This window comes from Muntiacus reevesi, chromosome 17 (assembly GCF_963930625.1).
Source record: "Muntiacus reevesi chromosome 17, mMunRee1.1, whole genome shotgun sequence".
NCBI classification, from domain to species: Eukaryota; Metazoa; Chordata; class Mammalia; order Artiodactyla; family Cervidae; genus Muntiacus; species Muntiacus reevesi.
In genome coordinates, this window is record NC_089265.1 from 974,981 (window position 1) to 1,000,089 (window position 25,109).

General features: G+C 52.1%; 1 protein-coding gene across 7 annotated transcripts in view; it reads left to right on the forward strand.

Moving 5' to 3' along the window:
• Positions 1-25,109, forward strand: part of PALLD (palladin, cytoskeletal associated protein) — a 373,189-nt gene that overhangs the window by 302,161 nt on the left and 45,919 nt on the right. The gene's annotated exons all lie outside the window — the stretch shown is intronic.

The following is a 25,109-nucleotide window of genomic DNA, read 5'->3' on the forward strand; positions in this document are numbered from 1 at the left end:
CCCACACCCCTCCCCACCCGTACCCTTCCCTCACCCCACACCCCTCCCCCACCTTCCCTCACCCCCACACCCCTCCCCCGCCCTCCCTCACCCCCACACCCTGCTCGCAGTGGTCTGCGGGCCTCGGACACCGCTGGGCTCTGCCCTGGAGAAGAACACAGTCTTGGTTGGTGTTATGAAGGGTCTTGTCGCAGTAACGGACACTGCCTAAGGATTAGTCGTCCAGGGAGTGAATGTTGATTTGCTTCTGAGCACAATACAAAGTCATCAACTTTTTACTGAATTTTCTCATCACCAACGAAAGAGGGGCTTTTTCTCCTGAAAAGCTGGTGAGCTTTGATTTAGTGATGAGAGGTTTGACTGAATTTTGTTTTTTCCCTGGTCTGCTCTCGTGGGTTTGGTTTAGTAAAAGTGGGCGACCCTGTGTCTTAGAGTGACCAGAAGAGTTCCACCTGGAGAGAGGAAGTGGCTGTATCAGAAATAGACGACCGCTATATATGATCAACATGCTTCCCAACTTACCCCTTAGCTGTATTTTTATTTATTCTGTTTATTTTGTACAAAATTAGAGTTACTTGGTGTTTAGTCTACTTTGTGTTTTGAATAAGAAGGAGCAGGGGATGTTGCCCGGGGCCCACACCACATCCCTTAGTAAGAAACTAGGCCTGTGAGCATCCTTGCTATCATTTGGGGCGTGTGAACGCTCTGTGCTCTGGGTGAAGTGATGGGGGTAGATGATTGACAATAACACAGCTTTGTCTTCTGTGGCTGTGAAACCCGTGAATCATAATACTCCGACAGCTGGTCTGGTCAGTAGCCCGCCTGATGGAATGCTGTAATAAGTGCACACTCAGTGAGTTCCCAGGTGAGGACGAGACTTGGGGAACAATAGGTTGACTTGGGGAACAATAGGTCAGTGTCCTAGTTAAAGGGGCCCTCTGGCGCTTCATTAGAGGCTTGTGGGCTCTGGGTTTCACTTGACTCTTGTAGTACCGGTGGAATGCCACCTACAACACTGCATTGCCCTTGATCTTGAAAAACTTTATTGTGTTATTTTCTCAAGAGTTGTAATTCTTGTATTACTTTTGAGAATAGTTCCTTTTTTTCCCCAAAATATTTTCCGTAGACTGTACTGAGTCTTACACTCTATTTAAAATCACTCATTATTACTGAATTATGAAGTATTTCTTGGAAATTATCAAGGAGTCTACATTGCTCAAGATGCTGGAGTCATTATTTCTAAAAAGTTACCAATTCATTCACACAACTATTGATTGTCCAAACAATTATTGATTTTTTCCCCCCAGTTTCCAGATTCCATTCACAGTTGTTGGGAACAGTGAAGATATGTTTTAGACATTGCCATCTCCTTTGTGTATATTTCCATGTAAACAGTTTCATATCAACATGTGATGTGCTTTTTCAGCTTGTTTCAGAAGATCCAGATAGACACTGGGCAATGGAGATTTATTTCTCAGACTGCCGACTCTTCTTTAGGTGGCAAAGCAATTCTCTTCTCCAAGCAAATGAAGGAAGTAGACACTGAATATACACTACAAAAGTATGTCACTGAGCACATTTTCGTGTGAACATCTTCTTGCATTCATGCATGTCAGCTCTTCGGAGACACAGGGGCAGTGGAATTCCACCAGTTCGTAAAGATGTGGGCTGGTGGCCGTAGAGTGGGCCTGGGGCCTTCCCCTCGCTGCCTCCCAGGTTGCTGGCTCTAGAAATGCCCTGCAGGATTGCACTCGGTCAGTCGGGTTTGTTTCCTGGGGCAGCTCTGATCAGACTGTATGGAAAAATGAAAAATGAGAGGTGCTGGATGAGAACAGTTTGCTCCAGGAGAGAGCAAGAGCTGCAGCTTGTAGGAGAGGCAGGAGGGAAAGCAGCAGGAAGGCAGGCCTGAGGGGTCAGGAGGGAGAGATGCCTACTGACGCCAGTGCCCTGGACGGCTTTCTGCAGCCACCACGATCATAGGAGGACCTTTCCCCGTCAGCAGGACATCTTTGCTGCTGGCAGTGCTTTATGGTTGACGGTGACGGATGAGCCTCGCCCTTCTGACTTGTGTGTGTGGATCCGGAGGACCAGGGGGTGGGCCGAGAATAAGGGTGCCGGCTCACGGCAGCTCCGTGTCAGGCCACCTGGTGCCCAGTGGCCCAGCTGCTAGGGTGCCTCCGCTGCAGGAAAGGAAGACACTGCTGTCAGCGTGGCCTGGACGTAGGGAAAGTGGAGAGGCTTATTTGATGGGAAAGAGTTCCTCCTGAGGGAGAAGCTGCCCTTTGCAGGCCAAGTGTGTCAGCCAGAGAAATGAGCAAATAGTGGTTTTAGGAGTTTTTAGTAAAACTTTCTAATTTTTTCCCACATAGACATGGTCAAAACAGATCGCTAAGAAGACATACAAAACCACATTAAAAAGAACTGACACCTGTGGCCGGGGGAGGAAGGAAACTTGGGGAGGCAGCTACCACTTCCTGGGCCCCGAAGGGCATGTGCCCGACTATCTGGAATGGGGACCAGGGGCCCACACCCCTTGGGAAGGAGGCGCCCTGGGCCTCCGGGCACAGACTGCACACTGGCCCACTCTTCGTGGCACGTGAACCGTAAGCGCTGTGCACTTTAGGATGGGCTGTGTGGGGAGTGTGTGTGTTTGTAAATCCTATGCTGGGAACTTTGAAAACTCTTTCGTGGAACCGTGTCCTCTGGGGTCAGGTTCTCAGGACAGGTCAGAGCATTCTGCTTTGTTAGTGAAACCATAGCATGGAGCCACATAGATAACACAGTCTTGTGGGGAATGCACTCAGAACTCCAAGTCGATTTATTTTTTTTCTAGATTCTAATCCCAGCAACAGTGGCCAAAAGGCCCCCACCTTCTGTTTCTCCATTTAAACCCTCAAAGATAAAGGCACCTAGAAAGATACATTTCCTCCCATGCTCCCCCTGTACCCACAGAGACGCCATCCTGGAGACACAGAGCTGGGGGCGTTGGGGGGCGTAGCTGTAGCTAGCACCAGAGGGGGTGAACACGGTGAGTCCAGTGGTCCAGCCGGCAGGCCGGGATCTCCTCTGATGGCCCGTCAGCGGGGACTGCCTGATGGTGGATATGACCTCGTTACTGTGAACATCATCTTTCCTCTAGAACCCTCACGTCAGCATTGCTAGATTTTGCATTCAGTGTCTGTGAAGTCAGGTTCAAAATCTTTAATAACAGAAAGTCCCAGGTGTTTTATTCATTCACTCATTCATTTTTGATGCCAGTGCACAAAATTCCCAAACAAATATCTCTTGGGTTCAGTTCATTTGAACGCTGGCGTATAATTATGATATTCTGAATAACCATGTTGTAAATACCCTTGTGCACTTGCCCTCTACCAGAAAGTGTGCTACAGTGTGTAACATACTTCATGCCATTTAATCCTCACCATAATCCCACGTAGTAAATACTGTCAGCACCCCCATCTTAAAAATGATGCAATAAGCGGGTAAGAGTTTTCCCAGAGCCAGCAGGTCTCCAGAGGCAGGGCTGGACCGGTCTTGCTGGACATGTCCCAAGCCCCAGGCCCTGGCTAGACTCTGGGAAGAAAGTCAGGACCCAAATGGACACCTCAATAGGCAAAACCTTTGCCTTCATGCAGCTTGTCTCCTAGTGATGGGAGACAAATGGTAAACAAAGCGAGCTAGCCATCCAGGGCTGCAGCTAGCTCTGCTGGTGTTGGGGGGCAGGGGAGGGGATGGACCCCCGCGGAAGGAGCAGCAGCGAGACTGGGCGTCTGTCCAGGGAGGCAGGAGACAGGCAGAGGAGCGACTGTGGACAGACAGAGCGAGTCTGGGAGTGAGTGGGGCGGCGTCGCTCCCCCAGGCAGGCCCTGGCACTTTGTAGAAGCGGCTGTTACACCGCGGCCACCCTCAGCCTAACATCCCATCCAGGTGCCTGGGGAGGCACCTGGGCGTGTGGACCAAGGGCTTGACCTCGTCCGCCAGAGCTCCGGAGAGACACAGGGACAGCCTGGGTCAGAGTGCCTCATCGAGCGCCTCAGATGGCTCATCTGTGGTTCTGCAAAGTAGGTGGGGTCCGCGGGCCAGGGGGCAGGTGTGGATAGATGTAGCCGTGGGACGAGGGGAGGGTGGAGGGGAGGGTGGTCTTCCTGTCTTCTCAGTGAAGCAGGAAGCAGGTCTTTGCCTGCAAGCAGGTCTGGGTATTTGCTGAGAGGAGGTATGACGGTCACCTGGGGAGGCGCCTGCACCTGACTGGTGGCCTGTCCAGGACCCCAGAGACGCACCATCCCCTGGCCCTCCGGAGCGGAGGCTCTGCTGTTCTTCTGGGTGCCTTACATGGAGTGGAGCCTGCACTTGGTAGACGATGGTCAGGCTCTGCCGAGTGACTGCAGTCCACCTCCTGCATGCTGACCCAGAAATGTCACTGCATGCCTCCTACCCTGGTCATCAGTGATTGCTCCCTGCTCTGGGGCGCTCGATAGTAATGATTCCTGAGACAGCAGCTCCTTCTGTTGGCGGTTAACTCGCTGAGCCGCGCTCCCCTCTGTAATGGTGAGGTCGAGTCTGGACTGTGAGACCGCTCTCAACTGTGTGCTCTCTGTGTCCCTGCCTGGCAGGGACCTGAATGAAACCTCACTGCTCTGCGTGCTGCTGGGTGACCGCCTCCTGGGGCCGGGGAGCCACCGGCTGGTTGGAACCATGCTGGAAAGACACTTCGGTCTCAGTGAGCTGGTGGCAGAGGACCTGGTTGAAGGGTTTGGAGTCCTCGTTCATTCCCTAGTTAGAAGGTGAGCTTAGCTGCAGCTGGCTTTGGTGGTGTGTGAGTGGTGGGGGGAGCGTTGTGCCCAGGGTCCTGCTGAGTAACAAGCCAGGGCAAGAGTTGGAGCAGCCCCGAGGGAAAGGCCAATGGTGCGTTGGACCAGAGAGGTGACCGGGAGGCAAGTGAGCACCCGTGTGCGGTGTTCCAGGAAGCCGGAGTTGGGCAGAGCTGCAGGATTATCACCACAGGTAATCCCTGGGAAGAATGGCCCTGCCCCAAAGGAGAGCGGAGAGTGGGGACGTGGGACTCCCAGTGTTGGGAAGTGGCATGAAAATCCTGTCACTGGACTAAGTTCTGGTCTGAAAAACCTGTCCAGTGAAAGAGCACAGAAGTAAAGCATGTCCAGTAAAACCACAGGTGAACCAACTCAGAACTGGAGATAGAGAGTTTGTAGTTTCTCCTGGAAGAGCCTTGTTTTCCACGCGTCTTCTTAACTACACCTTGGATGAGTTTGTGTAGGACATGTACAAGTGTCTGTTTGAGGCACTCATCAAGAGAGACGCAAATTCGGGTGCCCTCCATGCTTCTCTCGGGGCTCACACGGTTGTGTCATACAGAGAGTGTGAGTGCCCAAAGTCTGCACCAGCACTTGTAGACTGTCTTGGCAGCTGAGGTCAGGATGCCCAGACAGGGGGCAAGGGGCTGAGTGTGGTCTCTAAGGGGAGCTTTAAAAAAAAAATTGTTTTCTAGGTGTGGTGGGTCTTTGTTGCTGCTCAGGCTTTCTCTAGTTGTGGAGAGTAAGGGCTACTCCCTAGGTGCGGCGTTCTGGCGGCTTCCCTCATTGTGAGCACGCGGGCTTCAATAGTTTCGGCTCCTGGGCTCTGGAGCACGAGCTCAGGAGTCATGGTGCACGGGCTTAGTTGCTCCCAGATGTGGGGGATCTTCCCAGATCAGGGCTGGAACCTGTGTCTCCTGCATTGGCAGGCAGATTGTTTACCACTGAGCCACCAGGGATGCCCCAAGGGGAGCTTTTATTTGCAGGAGAGAGTGGTACCTGAGCCCGCAGGTCTCTTTGCAAGGCAGAAGCATCCTCCAGGGATGTGAAGGAAGTGGTCCAAGCTCAGCATCTTTCGCCCGTTTTCCCGTGACGGGGGCGGGGGCGGGGGGTGGGCGGGGCTGTCAGCTTGCGGACAGACAGAATTGTACTGCTTCCCCGCAGAGCCACTCAGCAGCCACTGTGAGCGCCAGTGCCCTCCACCCGCACAAAGCTGCCAGACTTCTCTACCCCAGTGGGCATCCTTGCTCCACGGTACCAACGAAAGAGAAATTGTGTGGAATGAGTTGATACTTGGAGATTTAGGAAAGCCCGAGCATGCGCCCATGACAGGCATGTCAAGGTCGAGACTGTGGGGCCCCGGGGCTGGGTATGAGGCCAAATCCTGTTCATGTCACACTTCAGGACCTTCGTGGTCCCTGCAGGGGGCTGGGCGGGGCGGGGCAGGGGTCCTGCGCTCCACTGGGCAGATGGACAGTGTGACGCATGCACTCGGCCAAGACTCCCTGAAGCTGCAGGAGGGCCGGTCCCCTGGCTCCTGCTGGCTTCTCTTTCCAGCTCTTCCCCCATCCCACAAGGGTGGCGCGGGGGGCTGCTACATTTGGAAGTGTGCACCCAGCATGGCTGCAGGGTTTCCTGGGGGCTTCCTCACAGATGGCAGATCTGGTAGAGTCCGATCGAGAGCACTGATTGCAGGTTCAGGAGGAAAGCGGTTCAAGGTCAGTGTTACATGTTGAGAATTCCGGACCCCGGCTCACCTGGGGAAGCAATGCTCGTGGAGGCCTCTGGGTGGGTTCTCCCCCCCGCCCGCCCCTTCAGTGTCTCTGCGGCTGTAGCTCCCAAGCAGGACCCACGTGGCTCTGCCCCTCTGCCCAGGGCTCCTTCTACCTGTGGGTTTATCTTCTTTCTAATCCCATTGTTTGATCTTCTCTAGTTACTAAGCCAAATACTTCTCTGAAATGTGCATGAAGAGAGGGATAATCAGACTGGAGTCCTGAGTGTTTACCCAGTGGTTCAGTTTTCCTGCTGTCTTTACCTGAATCTGTAATCGTGTGTATTTGAAAAGTCCCCTGATAGTGCAGAGTGCCTGGCCTGTGCTGTGCGGCGGTCATGGCCCCCTGCGTCTGACCTCAGAGCAGCTGTGTGCAGTCCCGGAGTCGCACGGCCAGGCTGACGCTGTCAGTCACCTGAGAGCCGTGAAGGCTGAGTGTCCGGGGAGGGGGCTGCTCTCAACCTTTGGTTTGAGTCTCTTTTACAAAGTGTCTTTTGGATCCTGTTCTGACTTTGAAATAACCCGCTCATCCTTCCATCAGCGTAATTAGGTCAGTTTCAAATAGTTTGTCTTCTGCAATTTTCATTAATAATTAAAAAAAAAAAAAGCCAGACAATCACTTTTGTTGCCAGCAGGCCTCAGCTGAAATTAGGAGTCAAGGAGGTCCTGTGGGCACTGCTGCTCCCGGCAGGCCCACTGAAGCCTGCGGTGTTTGCAGCCACAGGTCGGGCTGACCGGCCGGGCCTCCTGGTGAGGTCTGCAGCACCTGGTTTTGGCCAGGGCCACCCCCAAGCCTGCGCCTGGTGGAGGTCTGTCTCACTGATGATGTAGCTCTGCGGGCTTGACATGCACCTGTGACCTTCTGGTCTGTCGCTCTAGGTCACCCCCTTTTGCTTCCTGAACCATTCACAGAGAGCCAGTCTTCAGACGAGCAGGTCCTTCTGGCTCGGGCCGTGCACAGCCGGCTGTTCCCCCGGAGCCCCGGCGTTGCCCCGTCTCTGTTGTCCTCCAGCAGAGTAGCAGGCTGGGCAAGATGCCCTGAGGCGCCCCTTAGCTGTATGGGGACAGAGATGAGAGCCTCTCGCCCACCTCTGCCCCTCGTCAGCCTGCTCTCCAGGGGAGCTAGACTGAACACTGAGGACTCTGGGATACGGTTCCCGGGTCTTGGACCACGAAAAGCTTGGATCTCAGACAGGAAGTGCCACGTTCTCGTTCAGAGTATCAGCCTATGCATCATCAGCAAAAAGCTGTTAGAAAGAAAAGCGCCACAGAAACCTCAGGTTCCCATTACCCCACGATGGTGAGAGCGGTGTTTACACAAATATGCAGCTGTGTTAGCTGTGCACGCATGTCTTGGTGCACGGTGACCAGGGAGATACCCCACGTCGTCTGACCCAGCTCTACCCTCTTGAGTTTGGCCCCGTGGCCTTGCCCGAAGGGAATTGTGCCTGCCACAAAACTCACTGCCGTGCACCATGTAGCAAAAATGAGATGTACCGCCAAGCCTCCTGGAACATTGTGTGCTGATTTATATTTCAGGAGATAACACCCTTCAGATAGAGTATAATTTGGGAAACACAGGATAATTAATGAGTTGCTGTAATCTCTAAGCCAGGCCCCGAGAAAGTTTTCAGAAATCTCTGGTTCCGCCTGGTCAGGGGCTGCTCGTCTCTGTTGAGCTGTAGTGATATTCACATACTTTAGAAAGAGCATTTCAGGTTTCACTTTGATTTCCAGAGGTCCCATGTGCTGGACCGTGGGATGCACAGGGCTGGGTGGTCCTTGCTATAGTCAGAGCTGCCAGGCTGGGCAGCGGTGCTGTGGAGCAGGCAGCCTCTTTGAACGGGCGCTGGTTGCCAAGTGTGGTTAGTAAACGCTCTGCTATTTTTTAACAGCCGAGGCGGTCTAGCCCGTGACTCAGAAGTCTTCCATATTAGGTTCTGGGAGACGCAGCCGAGCTGGGTAACGGGGCTCATCGAATGCGGAGGCCACTGTGAGGCGCGGTGTGGCTCCAGCGATGTCATTTGGGGCAAGCCCAGGCCAAGGACCAGGCACCTGGGCCAGAAGCGGCATTGCAGAGGCCCAGACTTCCTGCCACAGCTGCATGCCTCGCCGAGCCTGGGGGCCCTCCCACTGCCGCAGGCATCACCGCAGCGTCTCCCACGGGCGCCTGTGTTGGCGCCGAGGGCAGGTCCGGCCGTCTTGGCACTCTGCTTCCTGGTGCAAGCAGGAAGCTGGCCTTGTCAATGCATATACCTGCGTCGTCAGCCACGAAGCAGCTGCACGTCCACAGGCAGAGGGCTCTGTGTTTCTTTCTGTTCTGCCTTCGGCCGCAATTCCTCCAGAAAGCCGTGACTCAGTTGCATCAGAAGTTGGCTCTCATGAGCGGACGTGCCTGGTGGTAAAGGCAGTTCCTGGCTGGCCTGTCTCCATACCTGAGTGCAGACGACTTCTTTATACATCAATTCAACAGATATTCAGCAGATACCTAATGGTACTGTTCATTTTCAGAGCGTTTTGTGTGCTTCTGTATTGAGTCTTACAACACAAGACCTCACTGCACGGTATCCGTGGAACTCTAATGTGACCTGAGATTTATTAGACTCAGTGAGGGGGAAACAGCTGTGCCTCGGAACCTGAGCTGTGACTTTCCACGGCCCGTCTTCCCTGCCAACTTCCTAATGAAAGGAAGATGATTTCCAAGTGTGACATGATGGCAGTTGGGGAGGACATACAGGGAACCTCTCCTTATGCTCTAAAAAGTGAGCACTGAGTCAGTGTCAGCCACTCAACGGAGACTTGGGCACTCACTCACTGACCCAGAGCATGTACAGCCCCCCCACCTGAGTGAGTGCAGGGTGGGGGGGAGGCCAGCGGTGGAAGTGGATGGTGAGGAGGCCTTGGAGAAGCACGACCAGCCCTCCTGGTGCAGGGGAGGTTGGGGAGACAGCAAGCAACGCGTGGCCGGGGGAAGTTGGCTTAAGTGACCATGGCTGCAGAAGGCCTCTGGGGGGTCATGTCCAGAGGCCGTGTGTGTGCAAGACAGTGGGGTGTTCAGCTTCGTGGCTGGAGCGGACCCCACGGGGAGGGGGTTGCAAAGGCCTGGCCGGGCTCTCACACCAGAGTGTCACAGGAAATGTGCAGATAGCTCTGCCAGAGGGCCACGTTCACAGACTGAGCACAGGGCTGTAGACTCTCTCCAGAGGCTTTCAAAAGGAATTCAGGGACCTGCTTGTCACTTTTTTCAGTAGCGTCTGATTTTGATCACCTATAAGATAGGAGTTTAAAAAACTCCAAAATCATTTTTAAAAAATTTTTTAAAGAAAGATTTATTCAAATTAAAAACTCAACTGACCAAGTCTTGGAAGGCGTTGGCCAGAAGCACAGGCTTGGCCTTAGAGGACAGTACAGCACGTGCCCCTGGACCTTGGCGGACCTGCCTGCTGGAAAGTGCCCATGTGCCCAAGGATCCCCTCCCAAGAGGGTGGGGCAGGGCTCAGAGGCACCGCCTCTGAGATGGCGCATCCTGTTCCAGAAAGGCGTCTCTGCACCTCTGTCTCCTCCCCCTCGCGGACGGCCCTCCGGCCGTTTTGTCACTAAATCATCCACTGTAACATGAGTTCAGTGTGCTTTGAAAACCGTGAGCCAGGTGGGTCACACCCGCCAGGGGAAGAGCCTGTGGCGTGACGTGTGCCTTGCAGTTCTGGGTCTTTGTCCCGTGACCTGCACTCTTCCTCCCAGCAGAATCCACCATCCCGACACAAGTACAGAACATGAAGCTTGAGTCACCTCCACACCCGCGGCAGTCACGCTCAGACCGCAGACCTAGGACAGGAAGTCCGTGGCAGTGCCGTGCGGCCCACTGCCTGCAGTCAGGTGGAGCTTCAGGTTCCCATCGCCTGTTCTCTCCCGTTTGCTTTCAGAACGTGGGTCACTGAGAGCTGAGTCTGTCAGTCTGAGGTGTGTCATTCGAGTGTCTGTACGTACCTGGTGATTACCAGAAGGCATCAGTGTCAGTACCTTTCACCATTTGGTCAACAAAGAGTGTCCTTTGTGAGAAACACAAAGAGGTGGAATTCTCCTGCGGTTGTGTTACGTGCACTCAAGTCCCAGTTCCTGTGCGGAGTGGGCGTGGGGCAGAAGGGGGGCTCGGCGACCCGTCCACGTGGGCGGGGCAGCTGGCTTGTTCCTGCCCGGTGCTGACCTGGAGCAGAGGGAAGGCTTGGTGTGGTCGTTAAAGGTAACTGACTGTTATCTAAACTCCCGTAAATTCAGTCTTCTCAGAGTCAGGTGGTGGTCCTCGAACTGCAGATTTCTGCCCAGTGATTCCCCTGTGGCTCAGCAGCAAAGAACCCACCTGCAATGCAGGAAGCACAGGAGACATAAGAGACCCAGGTTCCATCCCTGGGTCGGGAAGATCCCCTGGAGGAGGACATGGCAACCCACTCCAGCATTCTTGCCTGCAGAATCCCATGGACAGAGGAGACTGACGGGCTACAGTCCATGGAATGGCAGAGAGTCGGATACGACTGAAGCAGCAGCACGTGAACACACCCAGTGACTAAAGAGCGTCCTGAAAAGCCATGCTCTGCACACCAGCATCACCTGGAAGATCTTTAGAAACCTTGCGGGTCGGTCCTTGAGGCCTGGGTGACTGTGACACGCACTGAATTTGAGAGCCACACTGTGAGGGAGTGTTTTGTCCATTAAACAAGGGAAAGCAGAAAGTGATGGCGCAGCAAATGCCAGGAGCTGTCTCTTAGCCCCTTGTAGACAAGGCGGCACTTCCATTTCTGGCTAGCCCTGCTGCCAAGGGGAAAAGCGTTCTTCGGCAACTGAGACCAAAGCCAAACAGTCTCGATACTTGCTCGTGAGGACAGGGCCTAGAAGGCATGGACTTGCTGACAGGCGGCTGGATCTCATGCCACCCTGTCCTCTGTTCTGGCTTTAAAGTGTCTCTGTTGAGCTGCATTGAATGTTCAGTTAGAAAAAGATGGGGAAAGGATCATCTGTTCTCGCCTCCTTTTACAGATAAAGATGAGGTCGTAAGATCTTCTTAAGGGCAGCGTGGCTGCACTCATTAACTGAAATTCACACACCCTTGGACCTGACAGGGTCTGGAAACTTTTCCCATAGGAAGCTCAAAGCAAGCGCTCATGTTGTGCAAGGATCTTCACGGCTGCTGGGCTCCTGCTAGTGAGCCCTCGAGGACGCGTGTGCCCTTGATAAAGCCTGGCCTGTCTGCCTGTGCACCTGGGGTGCGGCTCAGCTTGGGGGTGATGCAGAGGGGCATCCCTGACGGCCGTGGAACATGAAACGTCACCAGGGAAGATGCATACACATGATCCTGCTGCTCTCAACACACAGAAGCCCAAACTGGGAGCTGCATGCAGGTATCCACAGTGGAGGCCCTGGGGGGAGAGCTCTGAGCTCAAGCAGTGCTGATCCCTGGGGTCAGGGCCGGGGAGCTGTGAGGCTGGGTGGTTTGGGGGAAGACTCCACTTGACTTCATTGTCCCAGCACTTTGACTTTCTGAGACTTGGACTTTCTGCAATGACTATTCCTTTTGAAAAAAATTAGGACAGGAACAGCATCCCAGAACGATAGGAGACGGCTCATTAGCAGTAGAGCTGACTCAGGCACCCTGGTCTCCCGTCTCCGGTTGGTGTTATTCAGGATTATTTCTCACTTCCTGAAGCAGATAATCTGAACTTTAGAGCGAAAATGTAGCCTGCTCTACTGATTTTGCTTGTGAGGAAGCTGAGCCCAGAGGGGCTGCGACTGGAGAGCAACCCCCAGATGGTGACAGAGAAGATGAGACCTACCCCCCAAGAGTGACAGGGACGCACGCTGAAGGCGGCTTCATGCTGTAAACTGTCCGCCCAGGGTCACCCTGCAGCTGTGGGCCGCCCCTCGTCTCGGGGCCTGTCCTGGGTGCTCTGAGCCTAGTGAGGAGAGCTGGGCACATGCACAGTTCAGGGTCAGATGGAACACGGGGACCGCTCTCGTGGTCGGAGCCTGGGCAGCAGGAGCCTCTGTTCACTGGCGTTCAGCCCAGCAAGGATGCCCTGCTGCTTGGGCATAGCTGTACCTGGACTCCCCGCTCCCTGCCTCCATCTTCTCTCGAAAGAAAGCTTTTCACGCCGTCATGAGAATAACATGTTTTGCACAAAACATAACTACAGTCAGGGTAAGAAAGGAGACAGTGCTGAAAACAGAAAGTGGGGGCACTTGTCAGACTTAGAGCTGTACATTCATTTGAGCTCTGAGCTCTCAGCACTGGTGGAATTCAGACCTTCAAGCAGGGTCTCCTGTGCGGTAATTAGTGGGAAGGAAGGGCTTGGATTCAGAGGACATACTCCACACTGAAATATGCTGGAGACAAGTTATCTGACTTTATGAAATAGCCTGAATCCTGATCTTTAGCAAAGTAACGAAAGGTTCAGTTTTATGAATCTACTTCATTTCTTTATTTTAAATCAGTGTCCAGAGCTACTTGAAGCTCTGAATTCAGGACAGAAGCAACGTTCGTTCATTCCTTGTGCCTATTTCATGATCAGATTAGCATCTGCCTTTACTGCGGACACATGTGGCCTTTCCCCTGAAACGCAGCGTGGGACCCCCACGCACCCTGGGGACAGGCGGGGAGGTGACCTTGCAGTGAGCTGAGGGCTTTTCTCACCAAAGCAGCAAGTGCTGATTGAGACCGTAGTGCCCGAGCAGGCTGCCACCCAGTGTGCGCCTGTCCCTGGGCGGCCACGTGGCATCAGGTGGGGCGCTGACCCCCTGGCATTCTTCCTTGGCAGTGCACAGCTTCAGGGCTCCCGGGGGCTCAGTCGGGGGACGCTTAGGTGTTGGCTCTTGCAGGAGTCAGACCGTGTTTCCTCGCGGGGGCAGCCGTGACGGGCGGGAAGCCTCCGGCTATGAGGTGGACTCTGCTGCCTGCAGACGTGGGTGTGAGCACGGGGCAGGGGCTGTCTCTCCTGGGCATGGTGGGTTCATGGACCAACCTGTGGAGAATTCGAGTCTGCTTTTCAAAGTCTGCCTCAAATACTGCACTAGGTTCTGAGATCCTAGAGAGGATTTCCTGCAAACCAAACTTAATCTTCGTATTTTCTGAATATTGAGGGAAAGGGAAGGACACTAGCATGTTTACATCCCGATCTCGTTTAAGCGTGCCAGGAAGTCATAGCAGTAGGGGCTGTTATCCCCAGTTTTAGAGAAGAGGACGGTAAGACCTGCAGACATTCCGTGAGTGGCAGTGTCGGGGTCCAGACCACGCGTGGCTGGTGTGGTGCTGTGCGCACAGGAGGATGAGGACCAGAGCTCTCTGCCCCGTCCCCGCCTCTCACCCCACACACACCCACCAAGCGACCTGGAAGATGTTTATTCTCTTTCATTATGTCCACTTAGGAGTGGATCTGCTGAAATCTAACGTCATAAACTCCTACCGACGTGTTCAGTATACTTGTTTCATAAACTTCCTTCATCCTGCTAGGACTTGAGATCATAAGAAGCAGAGGGTCTCACCTTGAAGCTGAGGAGCTCTGATGGCCTAGTCCCTGACGTTTACATGACCGGCCATCCTGGAGTGGGGCAGCATATGGGGCCTGTGCAGTCCCGCGTCCCCCTGCCCCAGGGAGGGGCTAGACGGGCTCCTGGGGGCAATGCCCCCCTGCAACCAAGAATTCATGAAACAGGTGTGAAGCGTCTCCTGGGCTGTGAAGCTGTGCACCCACACTCTAGACTCCCCCCCCACCCCCAGCCCGCCAGACATGCTCTGAGGACGACAGAGCATGCCAACCTGTTTGAAAAGCCTGGGAAACCAGGAGATGTTGGTCTTTGTCACTGGGGTGTTTTCTGACGGGGTCACTGCTGACTGTCGTTTGTCACCTGCTCTCCTGGTGCAGCTCAGGATCAGGCAGGCATGTGCATGCGTACTGCTGCTCCTCCCACGGGTGAATATCCCAGCACTTGCGGCGCACTCCCCACGCTCACACCAGCGTTACTTACCGCTTCAGAGGCTGCTGACCTCTCTGTTCCCGCCCATCCCCGTAAATCAGATGTGACCTGCATGTGTGAGATGGAAGGAGGCACAAAAAACTTTATTTGCAGAGTTGATAGGACAGTTGTCTAGTTTCTTAAATTAAATTGGAGAATCCCTGTGGATTTTTTGTATTCATCCCAAACCAACTTGTACCGAAAGTTTCATTATCTTTGCAAGAAGTAATTGATCAAAAAACCATTAAGGCTAGAAGTGGAAAAAACGTTACAGGTTTCTTATGCCCAGTGGATTAGCCCATAGGTGGCAGAGATGGACATGCTACATACTGGCCCTTCCAGCAGAGCAGTCAGTGTTGAACACCCGGCACGATCCTGTACCCTGGAAATGGGTTAGGGTCTCTGGGGAAATGGAGTTGCTGACATGCTGTTTACAGCAGACGGTGGGAGTCCGGCCGCCAGGATTCAGTGACCATGCGGCTGACTTGGAGGTCACTGCCTTCCGGGATCAGATGTAAAGGCTGCCAGCGAGGCTGGGGGTCTGCAGGGGCCAAGGACACGGCTCCCCCCACACCCCACCACCACGCCAGCTGAGCAGGAGTGCAGAGGGATTTATCTCAGACCTGCTGTGCTGCCCGCATTTGAGTAAATCAAGCTGAATAGTGAAGAACAACAGGCTGCGTTCATGACGAGGCCTGCTGTCCAGCGTGGAGCAGAAGCCCGGGCCAGAAGACAGAATGGAGGGGTGGATGGTGCCGGAGTCAGTGGTGCAGACAGGAGTCTGTTCCCTTTAAGTGTGAAGCTCGTTTTCATCAAGGGATGCAATTGACATGTAGCATTTTGTTAGCTTCGCGTGTACAGTGTACTGATTCTGCATTTGTAGTGTGTATTGAGAAGTAGTCACCACAGTAGATCTACTTAACATCCCGCACCATACATGGTTACAAAAGGGGTGTGTGTGTGTGTGTGTGTGTGTGTGTGTGTGATGAAAACTTCTAAGGCCTGCTCTTAGCAGCTATCGAATACACAGCAAAGTATTATTAACTATAGTCATCACGTCCAAGTCACATCCCAGGTCTTAGTTTATACCTAGTGGTTAATACTTTTGGATAACACAATGGATGAAGAAGCGTCAGAAAGTACAAGCTTGAATTTGGGGTTATTTCTCCAGGGGGCGTTAAGGCTTGCCTTGAACCCCAGTCATCAGAATGACTCTATTTTGTGGACTTTTAGATGAAAGAAGTGAGTGGTCCCCGCCTCTCCTTGCTTCCTGGGCATGCCAATCTACACACTGTACTCAGAATACTTATATTTGACCCATTGACACTAACGGATGTAGGACTTTGAGCTGAAATTGCCTTTTTTTTTTTCAGTTGATCTGTAAATACTGCTTATTCACTGTTAAACTTACCCCCAAAAAAGCTGTTTAGGATTCATAAAATCAGTTTTCATAGTTCTAGGCTTTTGGGGGGAAACAGAAGACCACCGTGCTATGAGGGTGGAGAGGGGTCGCAGCCAGCTGATGAGCGTCAGGAGGTGGAGAGATGCGCGGGCAGCCTGGGGAGGGCCTCCCAGACCAGCGTCTGTCGCAGCGTCTTCTTTCACACTGGGCAGTCGCCAGCCTCTGCTGTGTGTGTCAGCGATGACTTTCAGTAGGAAACGTGGTGTTAGACTGGTACCAGCTGTCACAGACGGGATGCAGTTGAGACAGGGCCACCCTGGGCGAGGCTGCCAGGTGAGGACAAGAGGCCGGAAGCCACTGCTCCCAGGGTGGGGGGCTGGCTGGTGGGGGTGAGGCCAGGTCTGCGTCAGGAGGACCCCGGCAGGGCAGGCTGAACCCAAAAATGGGGCCAGCAGGCCCAGGTCAGGGAACTCAGGACTTGTCCCAAGAGCAGGCCAGTCAGGAAGTTTGCAGGTGCACCGCTTGAGGAACTCTGGGCTGCTCCAGGAGAATGCAGTGGGAGGTGTCTGGGAAGGGAAAGGCGGGGATGGGGCGGCTAGATGCCTTGCTGAGGTCAGGGAGGCTGCATGGGGTGGTCCTGCAGTGCTGGCTGGAGGAACTGCCCTGTGACATGCCGTTTAGTCGCGGGAAGAGAGATGACATCTGAGCACTGTCGCCAGTCACCTTCCCCTCGTGTGGAGCAGAGAACTGAGCTGCGAGGAGTGGTCTGGGTGAGTGCACCCACCAGCCCTGCAGAGAACGTGTGTACACACACCCAGGCCGGGTGACCATCCGTGTGGCTACACACACAGCTATGGGGGCAAGGGTGGCGTTCGCCCCTCCTGCCCGCCCTGGTCCGTGGGCTCACCTGTGAACGGTGTGCTGAGCTTCAGCTGACAGTAGTAGAGCAGGCATGGGCCTGCCCTAGACAGACTGCAGCCTTGCCAAAAACCAGGGGTGGTGATGCCCAGCCGGTCGGCGATGGGCCGCTCTGAGCCTTGGATGGACACACTCTTGTCACCTTTGAAGGGACACATGGGGGTGGGGGTGCACACCCTTGAGCCCAAAAATGCATCCAGATGCTCCCCAAGGTCCCACGGCAGCCCCAGGAGTTCGTCAGGACAGACCTGGGCTGGGTTCTGTAGGCCGAAGGCCCGGGAGCCGGCTCCGAGGTGTCGGGGCCTGAGGGGGTGCAGGGCGGGGTCTGGGTCACTCCCCTCTCCTCCCCAGGCCCAAGGTGCTGGGGGGCCCCAGGCGGCCCGCTGTGTGCACGGGTCACGGCCAGCTCCCGAGCTCAACTATATATAGTCAAGAGGGAGCTGCCGAAGGGCCGGGAGGAGGAGAGGGTGCCAGCAGAATGCTTTCCGCTGAAGCTCATGTTTAACAGGCGTGTTTCCACGTTGGCTGTTCCCAGGTGGAGGGAGGCGGCCTGGGTCCCAGGAGACGCAGGTGCCGAGCTCTCCTGAGCCCGGGACGCACCCTGCATCCTTGTCTCTTTGCTGTGACTCCCGCCCGCCTCCCGGATGTCTGTGCGGAGGGACTCTGACGTGTGCCCGAGACCATGTAAACGGATCTTTGTAGTGTGTTTGGGGTGATGTTGCAAAGCAGGGTTCTGAGCTGAGCAGAACAGGGTGGTTATCGTGTGACTAGCTGTCAGGTCTGTTTTAAGAGAATCACTGTAAATTGCAGTTAGTGATTTGTTAAGGCGTTCTTCCTACATCTAATCTCACACCCTCTGGTACCAGTGACACACATTTAGTTGATTTTCTCAATGGGTTCATCTCTGCATTTTGGGACCTTGGCATGCAGAGTGTTAACGGGGTGCCCCTAGGGTCCGCTTCTCCCAGGACCGTCAGCCTGCCCGTGGGGGCGAGTGCTGTCCAGGCCAGGACGCTGCCCTGGGCAGAAGGGTCCCTCTCTGGACACTGATGTACACGGCCGTCCTGGAGGTGAATTGCTGCACTCCCTGAAGGTGAGCTCGAGTTGAGCTCTGCGCGTTCCATGTGTCATAACTCATCTCACCCTCTCAGCGCAGGACAGAAATGCATTGTGACCGCCCCTTGAGGGTGCGGACATGGGCGCAGGAAGGTGACGTGGCCAAGGGCACTCAGCCAGTGATTGAACCCAGGCTGGCAGCTGACCCGCCTGCAAGGGACACTCCACCTCTAATCCCTGAGTCGGTTAGCTGGCCGTGGATAAAGCTACCAGGAGCCCAGAAGCTCTGCGCTCTTAAATGGAATTGCTTTCCCAGGGCCACGCCCAGCCCGCATGGAAACAGGGAGGCCAGCCAGGTCCCGAGTCAAAGACATTTGGGGGTGTTTGTTTTTCTTTCCTTTGAGAGCGTTGAAGTTAGAAAAGTTCAGTCATGAGCGAGATGTTGAAGTGCCAGCCAGGGCCAGTCAGCACTGCCTTCCCAGGCTGTCTCCCATCTGTCCACCGCCCTCCTATGAACACCGGTCCTCCCTGCATGATCCCACGAACACGTGACTGATCTGGTTCTGCTGGGGACCCTCTGTGGAAACTGGGGAGGGGTGAGCAGTCTGTCCTCTTGACTGCCCATCACGAGGAGCTCGCTGTATGCTGAGCAGGATCCCTGGGGGACCCTCGCTTCTCAGGGTTGCTGGTTTCTCAGTTCATCGCCTTAGAATGTAATGGTTCCCTGCACCACTGTGGACTGGAGACCTAGGACTTTTTGTAACCCTTTCTTTTCAATGAAAATAGGCCTTATGTTGGGATGAGAGAAAGACGTCAGAGAGAATGAGCACACTGATGAACAACCTCATTTGTGTTTATGGAAAGGTGATTATTAAAGGCAGAGGTTTGCCTGCATTAGTTTTTGCTTTACAATTACATCTTAACTTTGCAAATCTTACCTTTCAAACAAATTTATTACATAACATTTTAAAGTCTGAGTCTCTTTTTTTTTTCCAGTGAAGTGGTTCTCCACAATAAGCCAACATCCATCACCTTATGTTGGTACAAATTTTGTTTCTTGTGGTGAGAATTTTAAGATCTGCTCTCGTCAGCTTTCAAACATACAGTGCAGTACTGTTAACTGTAGTCCCCAGGCAGTGCTGTAGTGGTGACGGTGAAGGACGGGAGCCTGGCGCGCTGCAGTCCATGGGGCTGCAGAGTCGGACACCACGACTGAGCAGCTAGACAGCAACAACCGCACGGCACATCACGTTTCCAGGACTTCCTCATCTCGTAACTGGAAGCTTGTACCCTTTGATCTCCTTCACACATTTCCTCCACCCCATCTCTGATAGCCACCAGTCTGTTGTCTATATAGTTTTCTGTTTGTTTGTTTTAATAGTCCACATATAAGTGATAACAGAGTGTTTTTCTGTGTCTGACTAATTTCACCTAGAATCTAAGTCCATCCATGTTGCTACAAATGACGACGTTTCATTCTCTTTATGTCTAAGTAGTATTCCATCGTGTACGTGCGCTGCGTCTTTACCCTTTCGTCTGTTGATGGACTCTTAGGCTGTTTCCATGTCTTGCCGGTTGTAACTAGTGCTTCAGTAAGCATGAGCATGCAAATAACTCTTCAAGATAATAAATTCATTTCCTTTGGATAGATACCAAGGAATGGGATTGCTGGATCCTATGGTAGCTCTATTTTTAATTTTTTTAGAACCCTCCACTCCATACTGTTCTCCCTACTGGATATACTGAGTTACATTCCTACGAACAGGGTAGGAAGGTTCCCTTTTCTCCACACATTCTCCAGCATTTATTTGTGGTCTTTTTGATGATGGCCATCCTGACAGGTGTGAGTGGATATCTCACTGTAGTTTTGATTTGTGTTTCCCTGATGATTAGTGATGTTGAGCATCTTTTCATGTGCCTGTTGGCTCTTTGAATATCCTTGGGAAAATATCTAATCAGTTACTCTGCCATTTTTTAATTGGATTGTTTGAAGCTGAGTTGCTTGAGTTCTCTGTGTATTTTGGATTTTAACCCCTTATTAAATAAATGATATACAGGTGTTTTCTCCCATCCCATAGTTGCCCCTTCATTTTGTTGATGGATTCCTTTGCTACAGAAGCTTTTTATTTTTATGTAGTCCCACTTGTTTATTTTTGCTTTTGTTGCCAGGTTAACATGATAATATGGTAACATCCCAGGCCAGAGGGTAACACAAAGTTGTCTTGCAAGTCAAACATAGTAGTAATGGATCTTTGGGGGCCAGAGGGAGATCTTAGCTTCATAACTTCCACAACATCATCTTAGGGTGAGATACCAAAATGTTTGGTCAGAACCAATATTGCAATTGTGATAAATCAAGACTTGAAGAATTTCTGATTTCTCCTCTTTGTTCATTATAACACGTGCCTATTTCAAAACGTATGTAGAAGCAAACGTTTGAGGAATAATAGTAAACGTGCTTCTTAAATGTACCTTCTTTGGGGACGTGAAAGCTCCTCAGTGGCTTCCGTTACAGTGCCACTGTTTAGAGAAGAAAAATACCGTGGCAGAAATGTGCCTACCTTCACCCACGTTCCTCCTGACGTTTAGACCCTTCTGATTAGGGCAGCTCTCCGCCTGGGATTGCTCATTGAGAATTAAGCTCTGATTGTTTCAGGCAGAATGGCAGATTTGAAGAAGCTTTCCTAATAAGGAAGAATGATGTAATGTTGTGGAGGGGGGCCAGGCCTCTCCGCATGTTTTATTTCCATCAGCCGAATTCCAGGGGAGAATGGTTGCCAAGCAGGGGGGCTGCTGGCTATTTTTAGCCGATTGCCTCAGTAACACCAGGAGGCCTTTCTTCCAGCCCTGCATTCACCAGTGTGCTGGTAGATATTTTTCCTGGCATCTCATTTTTATAAAGTTTGATCAAGCATAAGTAATACTTTTATTAACATTTTAACATTTTCTCAGAGAATGGACAGAGCATCCTTTGTGATCTCTTTTTAACTTGGCAGCTTTTCTTTGAGATAGTTTCTCCAGTCAGCAGATAGATACTTTGTACAGTGGTTGAGGAGGTTGTATTAACTTTGCAGAACAGACTTTCCAGCAGGAGGCCCCTGCAAACCTATCTGTCAGAGCATGTTGAAGACCACTGTTCTGCCCACAGGATTCAGTCTAGATTCTCCCCCTCCCAAACCTACTCCAGGTATAACAACAGCCTGTATTTCAAGGCAGTTGTTTTTGTACTTTGACATTAAGGTGTTTATTTCAACATTTTTATAAATTAGAAAAGTGAAAGTGTTAGTTGCTCAGTTGTGTCTGACTCTTTGCAACCCCATGGACTCTAGCCTGCCAGGCTCCTCTGTGCATGGGATCCTCCAGACAAGAATACTGGAGTGGGTTGCCCTTTCCTTCTCCAGGTGATCTTCCCCACCCAGGTCTCCTGCATTGCGGAGATTGCAAAGGTGGATTCTTTACCACTGAGCCCCAGGGAAGCCCGTTTATAAATTGGAGGAAAAATCATATTTGTGATGAAACTTAAGCTCTATGACCTGGTCACTCCCTCTCTGGGTGACATGCTGCCTTTTTTACTTTTGCTCCGTTCTGTGCATTTCATCTTCCCCTTGAGCTGGCGGCCCCAGGCCGGTCTCCTCACAGCCCCTCACCCCCAGCCCCTACCCAACGATGCTCGTGTTCCTGGTAGTCGGCGGTGCTGACCTTCCCGCATCACTGTGGCCCTGACGCATGACCTTTAGCAGGGGAGGCTCCCTGTGACATTGGGGTCTCCCCTTACTGCCTAACGGGGGGCACTGGGCCTGAGATGACCCCTGGCCAGGGGCCCTAAGCAGGCATGTGAATGTCTTAGAAGAGTGGGACAGGTCAGAAGCACCGTGTTAGAAGGATTTCTGATACTGTTGGCTGGGAGGTTGGCCAACAAGATAGAAAATGAGTGAGTCGCCGGGGGCTGGCTTGTGCCCCTGACCTGAGCCGCTGTGTCCTTGCTCCCGTGGGCGTGGCGCCTCGGGGCGGGCCCTCAGCCTGCCAGGCCTGCAGAGCAGTCCCGCCCCATGGTCCCCGCCCCAGGAGCAAGCTCCGGAAGTCGGGTGTGCGCTGCCCACACATCCTACAAGGCCACGGGCACAGCTTGAGCGTGTCAGTCAGCAGTCGGACCACAAAGGAAAAGGAAAGAGATTAAATTCAGCAGTGTGTCATGTTTAACCCAACAGATGGAAAATACCGTGTCAACATGTAATATAAGCAGGAAGAGCAAGATCATTTTTTACACTCTCTGTCTTTGAACGAAATCTTCAGAAACAAGTGTGAGGTTCACACTCAGAGCACATCTCGGGACAGGTCAGCCACGTGGCCAAGCTTCAGTGGCCGGTGGTCACCAGGATCAGACAGCACAGGCTTCAAGGGTTTAGAGTGAGAGTCACACAGACCTGCACCCCCACATCAGTACAGCAGAAACGATGTTAAATACTCTCCACGGCCATCCCTCTGTGTCACATCCGACCGTGTGCCTGCCCTCCACAGCAGGGCAGTGGGGTCTCTGGTGCAGAAGGACCTGCTGAGGACAGGCTGTGTGCCAGGCTCCTCTGGGCCCTCCTCCGTGAGCCAGGGCCATGGACCCACCCCCCCAGGCCACACCCTCACAGGCCACACCCTTCCAGGGCTAGAACAGGTGGGTGGAGGGCTGGCGAGCAGGCCGAAAGTGTAAAAGACATGTCAGTGGTAAAAGCTGTGAAGCAGGATGGTGAGCTCGAGGGAGACACAGGTCCTCTTCTCGTCCATGAAGCTACTAAATGGGTCATTAGGAGTGAACTGGGCTCTGTAGCGGGGCCGTGTTTGCAGGCAGATACCTTCTCTCAATAGAAAAGACCCTGATCTGGGAAAGGCTGAGGGCGGGAGGAGAAGGGAACCCCAGAGGATGAGATGGTTGGACGGCATCACTGACTCAAGGGACGTGAGTTTGAGCAAGCTCCAGGAGATAGTGATGGACAGGGAGGCCTGGCGTGCTGCGATCCATGGGGTCGCAAAGAGTCAGACACGACTGAGCGACTGAACGGCAACATACTTCTCTAATTATCAGAGTGACTGAGGAGATTCTCAGTTTTACTTACAAGAGAATTTCATCATTTGAGAACACTAAATAGGCAAAGGAATGGAAGCAGCTGAAGAACTGGTTTCTATGTACAGCAAACAGTGTCTCGGTGCCAGGCCCCAGATGACGGCGTCTCTCCCCAGGATCCCGCAGCTGACACAGCTGAGCTGGGAAGCATGGCCGCAGTCGTGCAGGGAGATGGATAGTGTAGGAAGTTTCATGTTTCCACCAAGGCAAGCAAATTAAAGTGTTTGCTCTGTTTCTTTTCCATATTTGCTTATATAAACTGATACTGATTACTCCCAAAGAATCTGGCCCCCACTGTGTGCGTGGCCGGCTGAGGCCACCAGGAGCATGGCACCGAGTGATGAGGAAGTGTATCAGATGTGGAAGTCTGTGTTTTGGGAAAACTCTCTTTACAAAGAGCAGTAGAGCCTCCATGTCTTACGGGTCTGTGTGCTGTCCTCACGCGGGCTGGCCCGGGAGGGACCAGGGACTGGGCAGGCTGTGTGCCGAAAGCCGGGGGGAATGCTGATAGGAGAGGGAAAACTTGCTTCTCACAGCCTGCTTTTTGTAGCCTTTGCATTTTGAAGGGCAAAAAAAGTCTTTTTTTCTTTCATGGACCACGCTTTTTGGTATTTGTCAGAGAAATCTCTGGTGGCTCAGACAGTAAAAAATCTGCCTGCAATGCAGGAGACCTGGGTTGGGAAGATCGCCTTGAGAAGGCAATGACAACCCACTCCGGTATTCCTGCCTGGAGAATTCCATGGACAGAGTAACCTGGTGGGCAATAGTCCATGGGGTCACAAAGAGTCCGACATGGCTGAGTGACTTTCACTTTCTTTCAAAGAAATCTTTGCCTGACTTAGTCACAAAGATGTCCCTATGTTTTCTTTGTGAAATTTTACAATTTTAGGTTCATATTTAAGTTGAAGATTCGAGTTAAATTTTTGTATAAGGTGTGAATTGAGGTCCAAGAAGGCTTATTTTGCATATAGAAACCCAGTAGAATTTTTTTGGCTTTTTTTTTTTAATGATGTGCACTTCTTTAAGAAATATGATTTAATTTTAAAAGAGATAAAAAGAAATCTTGTGTAGCAACGTCTGCAGTTGTTAGTTACAATTAAGAGTTCATTTTCAAAGAGACAAAGTTGTATTATGACTTTATCCATTTTCAAAACTATCATTGTACTTTAATTCTAAAAGCAAAACTGTTAGATTCTGTTGGTCAAAAAGATTATGTTGACACTTGTGTGTTTTGGTTTTTTTTTTTTTACCAACTCTATAATCAAAGTTTGGTGGTATTTTGTTACAAGGTAAGAAAGTTAACATGTTGTGAGCCCTGGGTGAGGATAAATTTAAGCTAAGTGTTTAGATCAGCTGAATTTATTTATTTATTTATTTTTCCATTTATTTTTATTAGTTGGAGGCTAATTACTTTACAATATTGTAGTGGTTTTTGCCATACATTGACATGAATCAGCCATGGATCCACATGTGTTCCCAATCCCGATCCCCCCTCCCACCTCCCTCTCCATCCCATCCCTCTGGGTCTTCCCAGTGCCCCAGCCCTGAGCACTTGTCTCATGCATCCAACCTGGGCTGGTGATCTGTTTCACCCTCGATAGTATACTTGTTTCAATGTTATTCTCTCAGAACATCCCACCCTCGCCTTCTCCCACAGAGTCCAAAAGTCTGTCCTGTACATCTGCGTCTCTTTTTCTGTTTTGCATATAGGGTTATCGTTACCATCTTTCTAAATTCCATATATATGTGTTAATATACTGTATTGGTCTGTATCTTTCTGGCTTACTTCACTCTGTATGATGGGCTCCAGTTTCATCCATCTCATTAGAACTGATTCAAATGAATTCTTTTTAACGGCTGAGTAATATTCCATGGTGTATATGTACCACAGCTTCCTTATCCATTCATCTGCTGATGGGCATCTAGGTTGCTTCCATGTCCTGGCTATTATAAACAGTGCTGCAATGAACATTGGGGTACACGTGTCTCTTTCAGATCTGGTTTCCTTGGTGTGTATGCCCAGGAGTGGGATTGCTG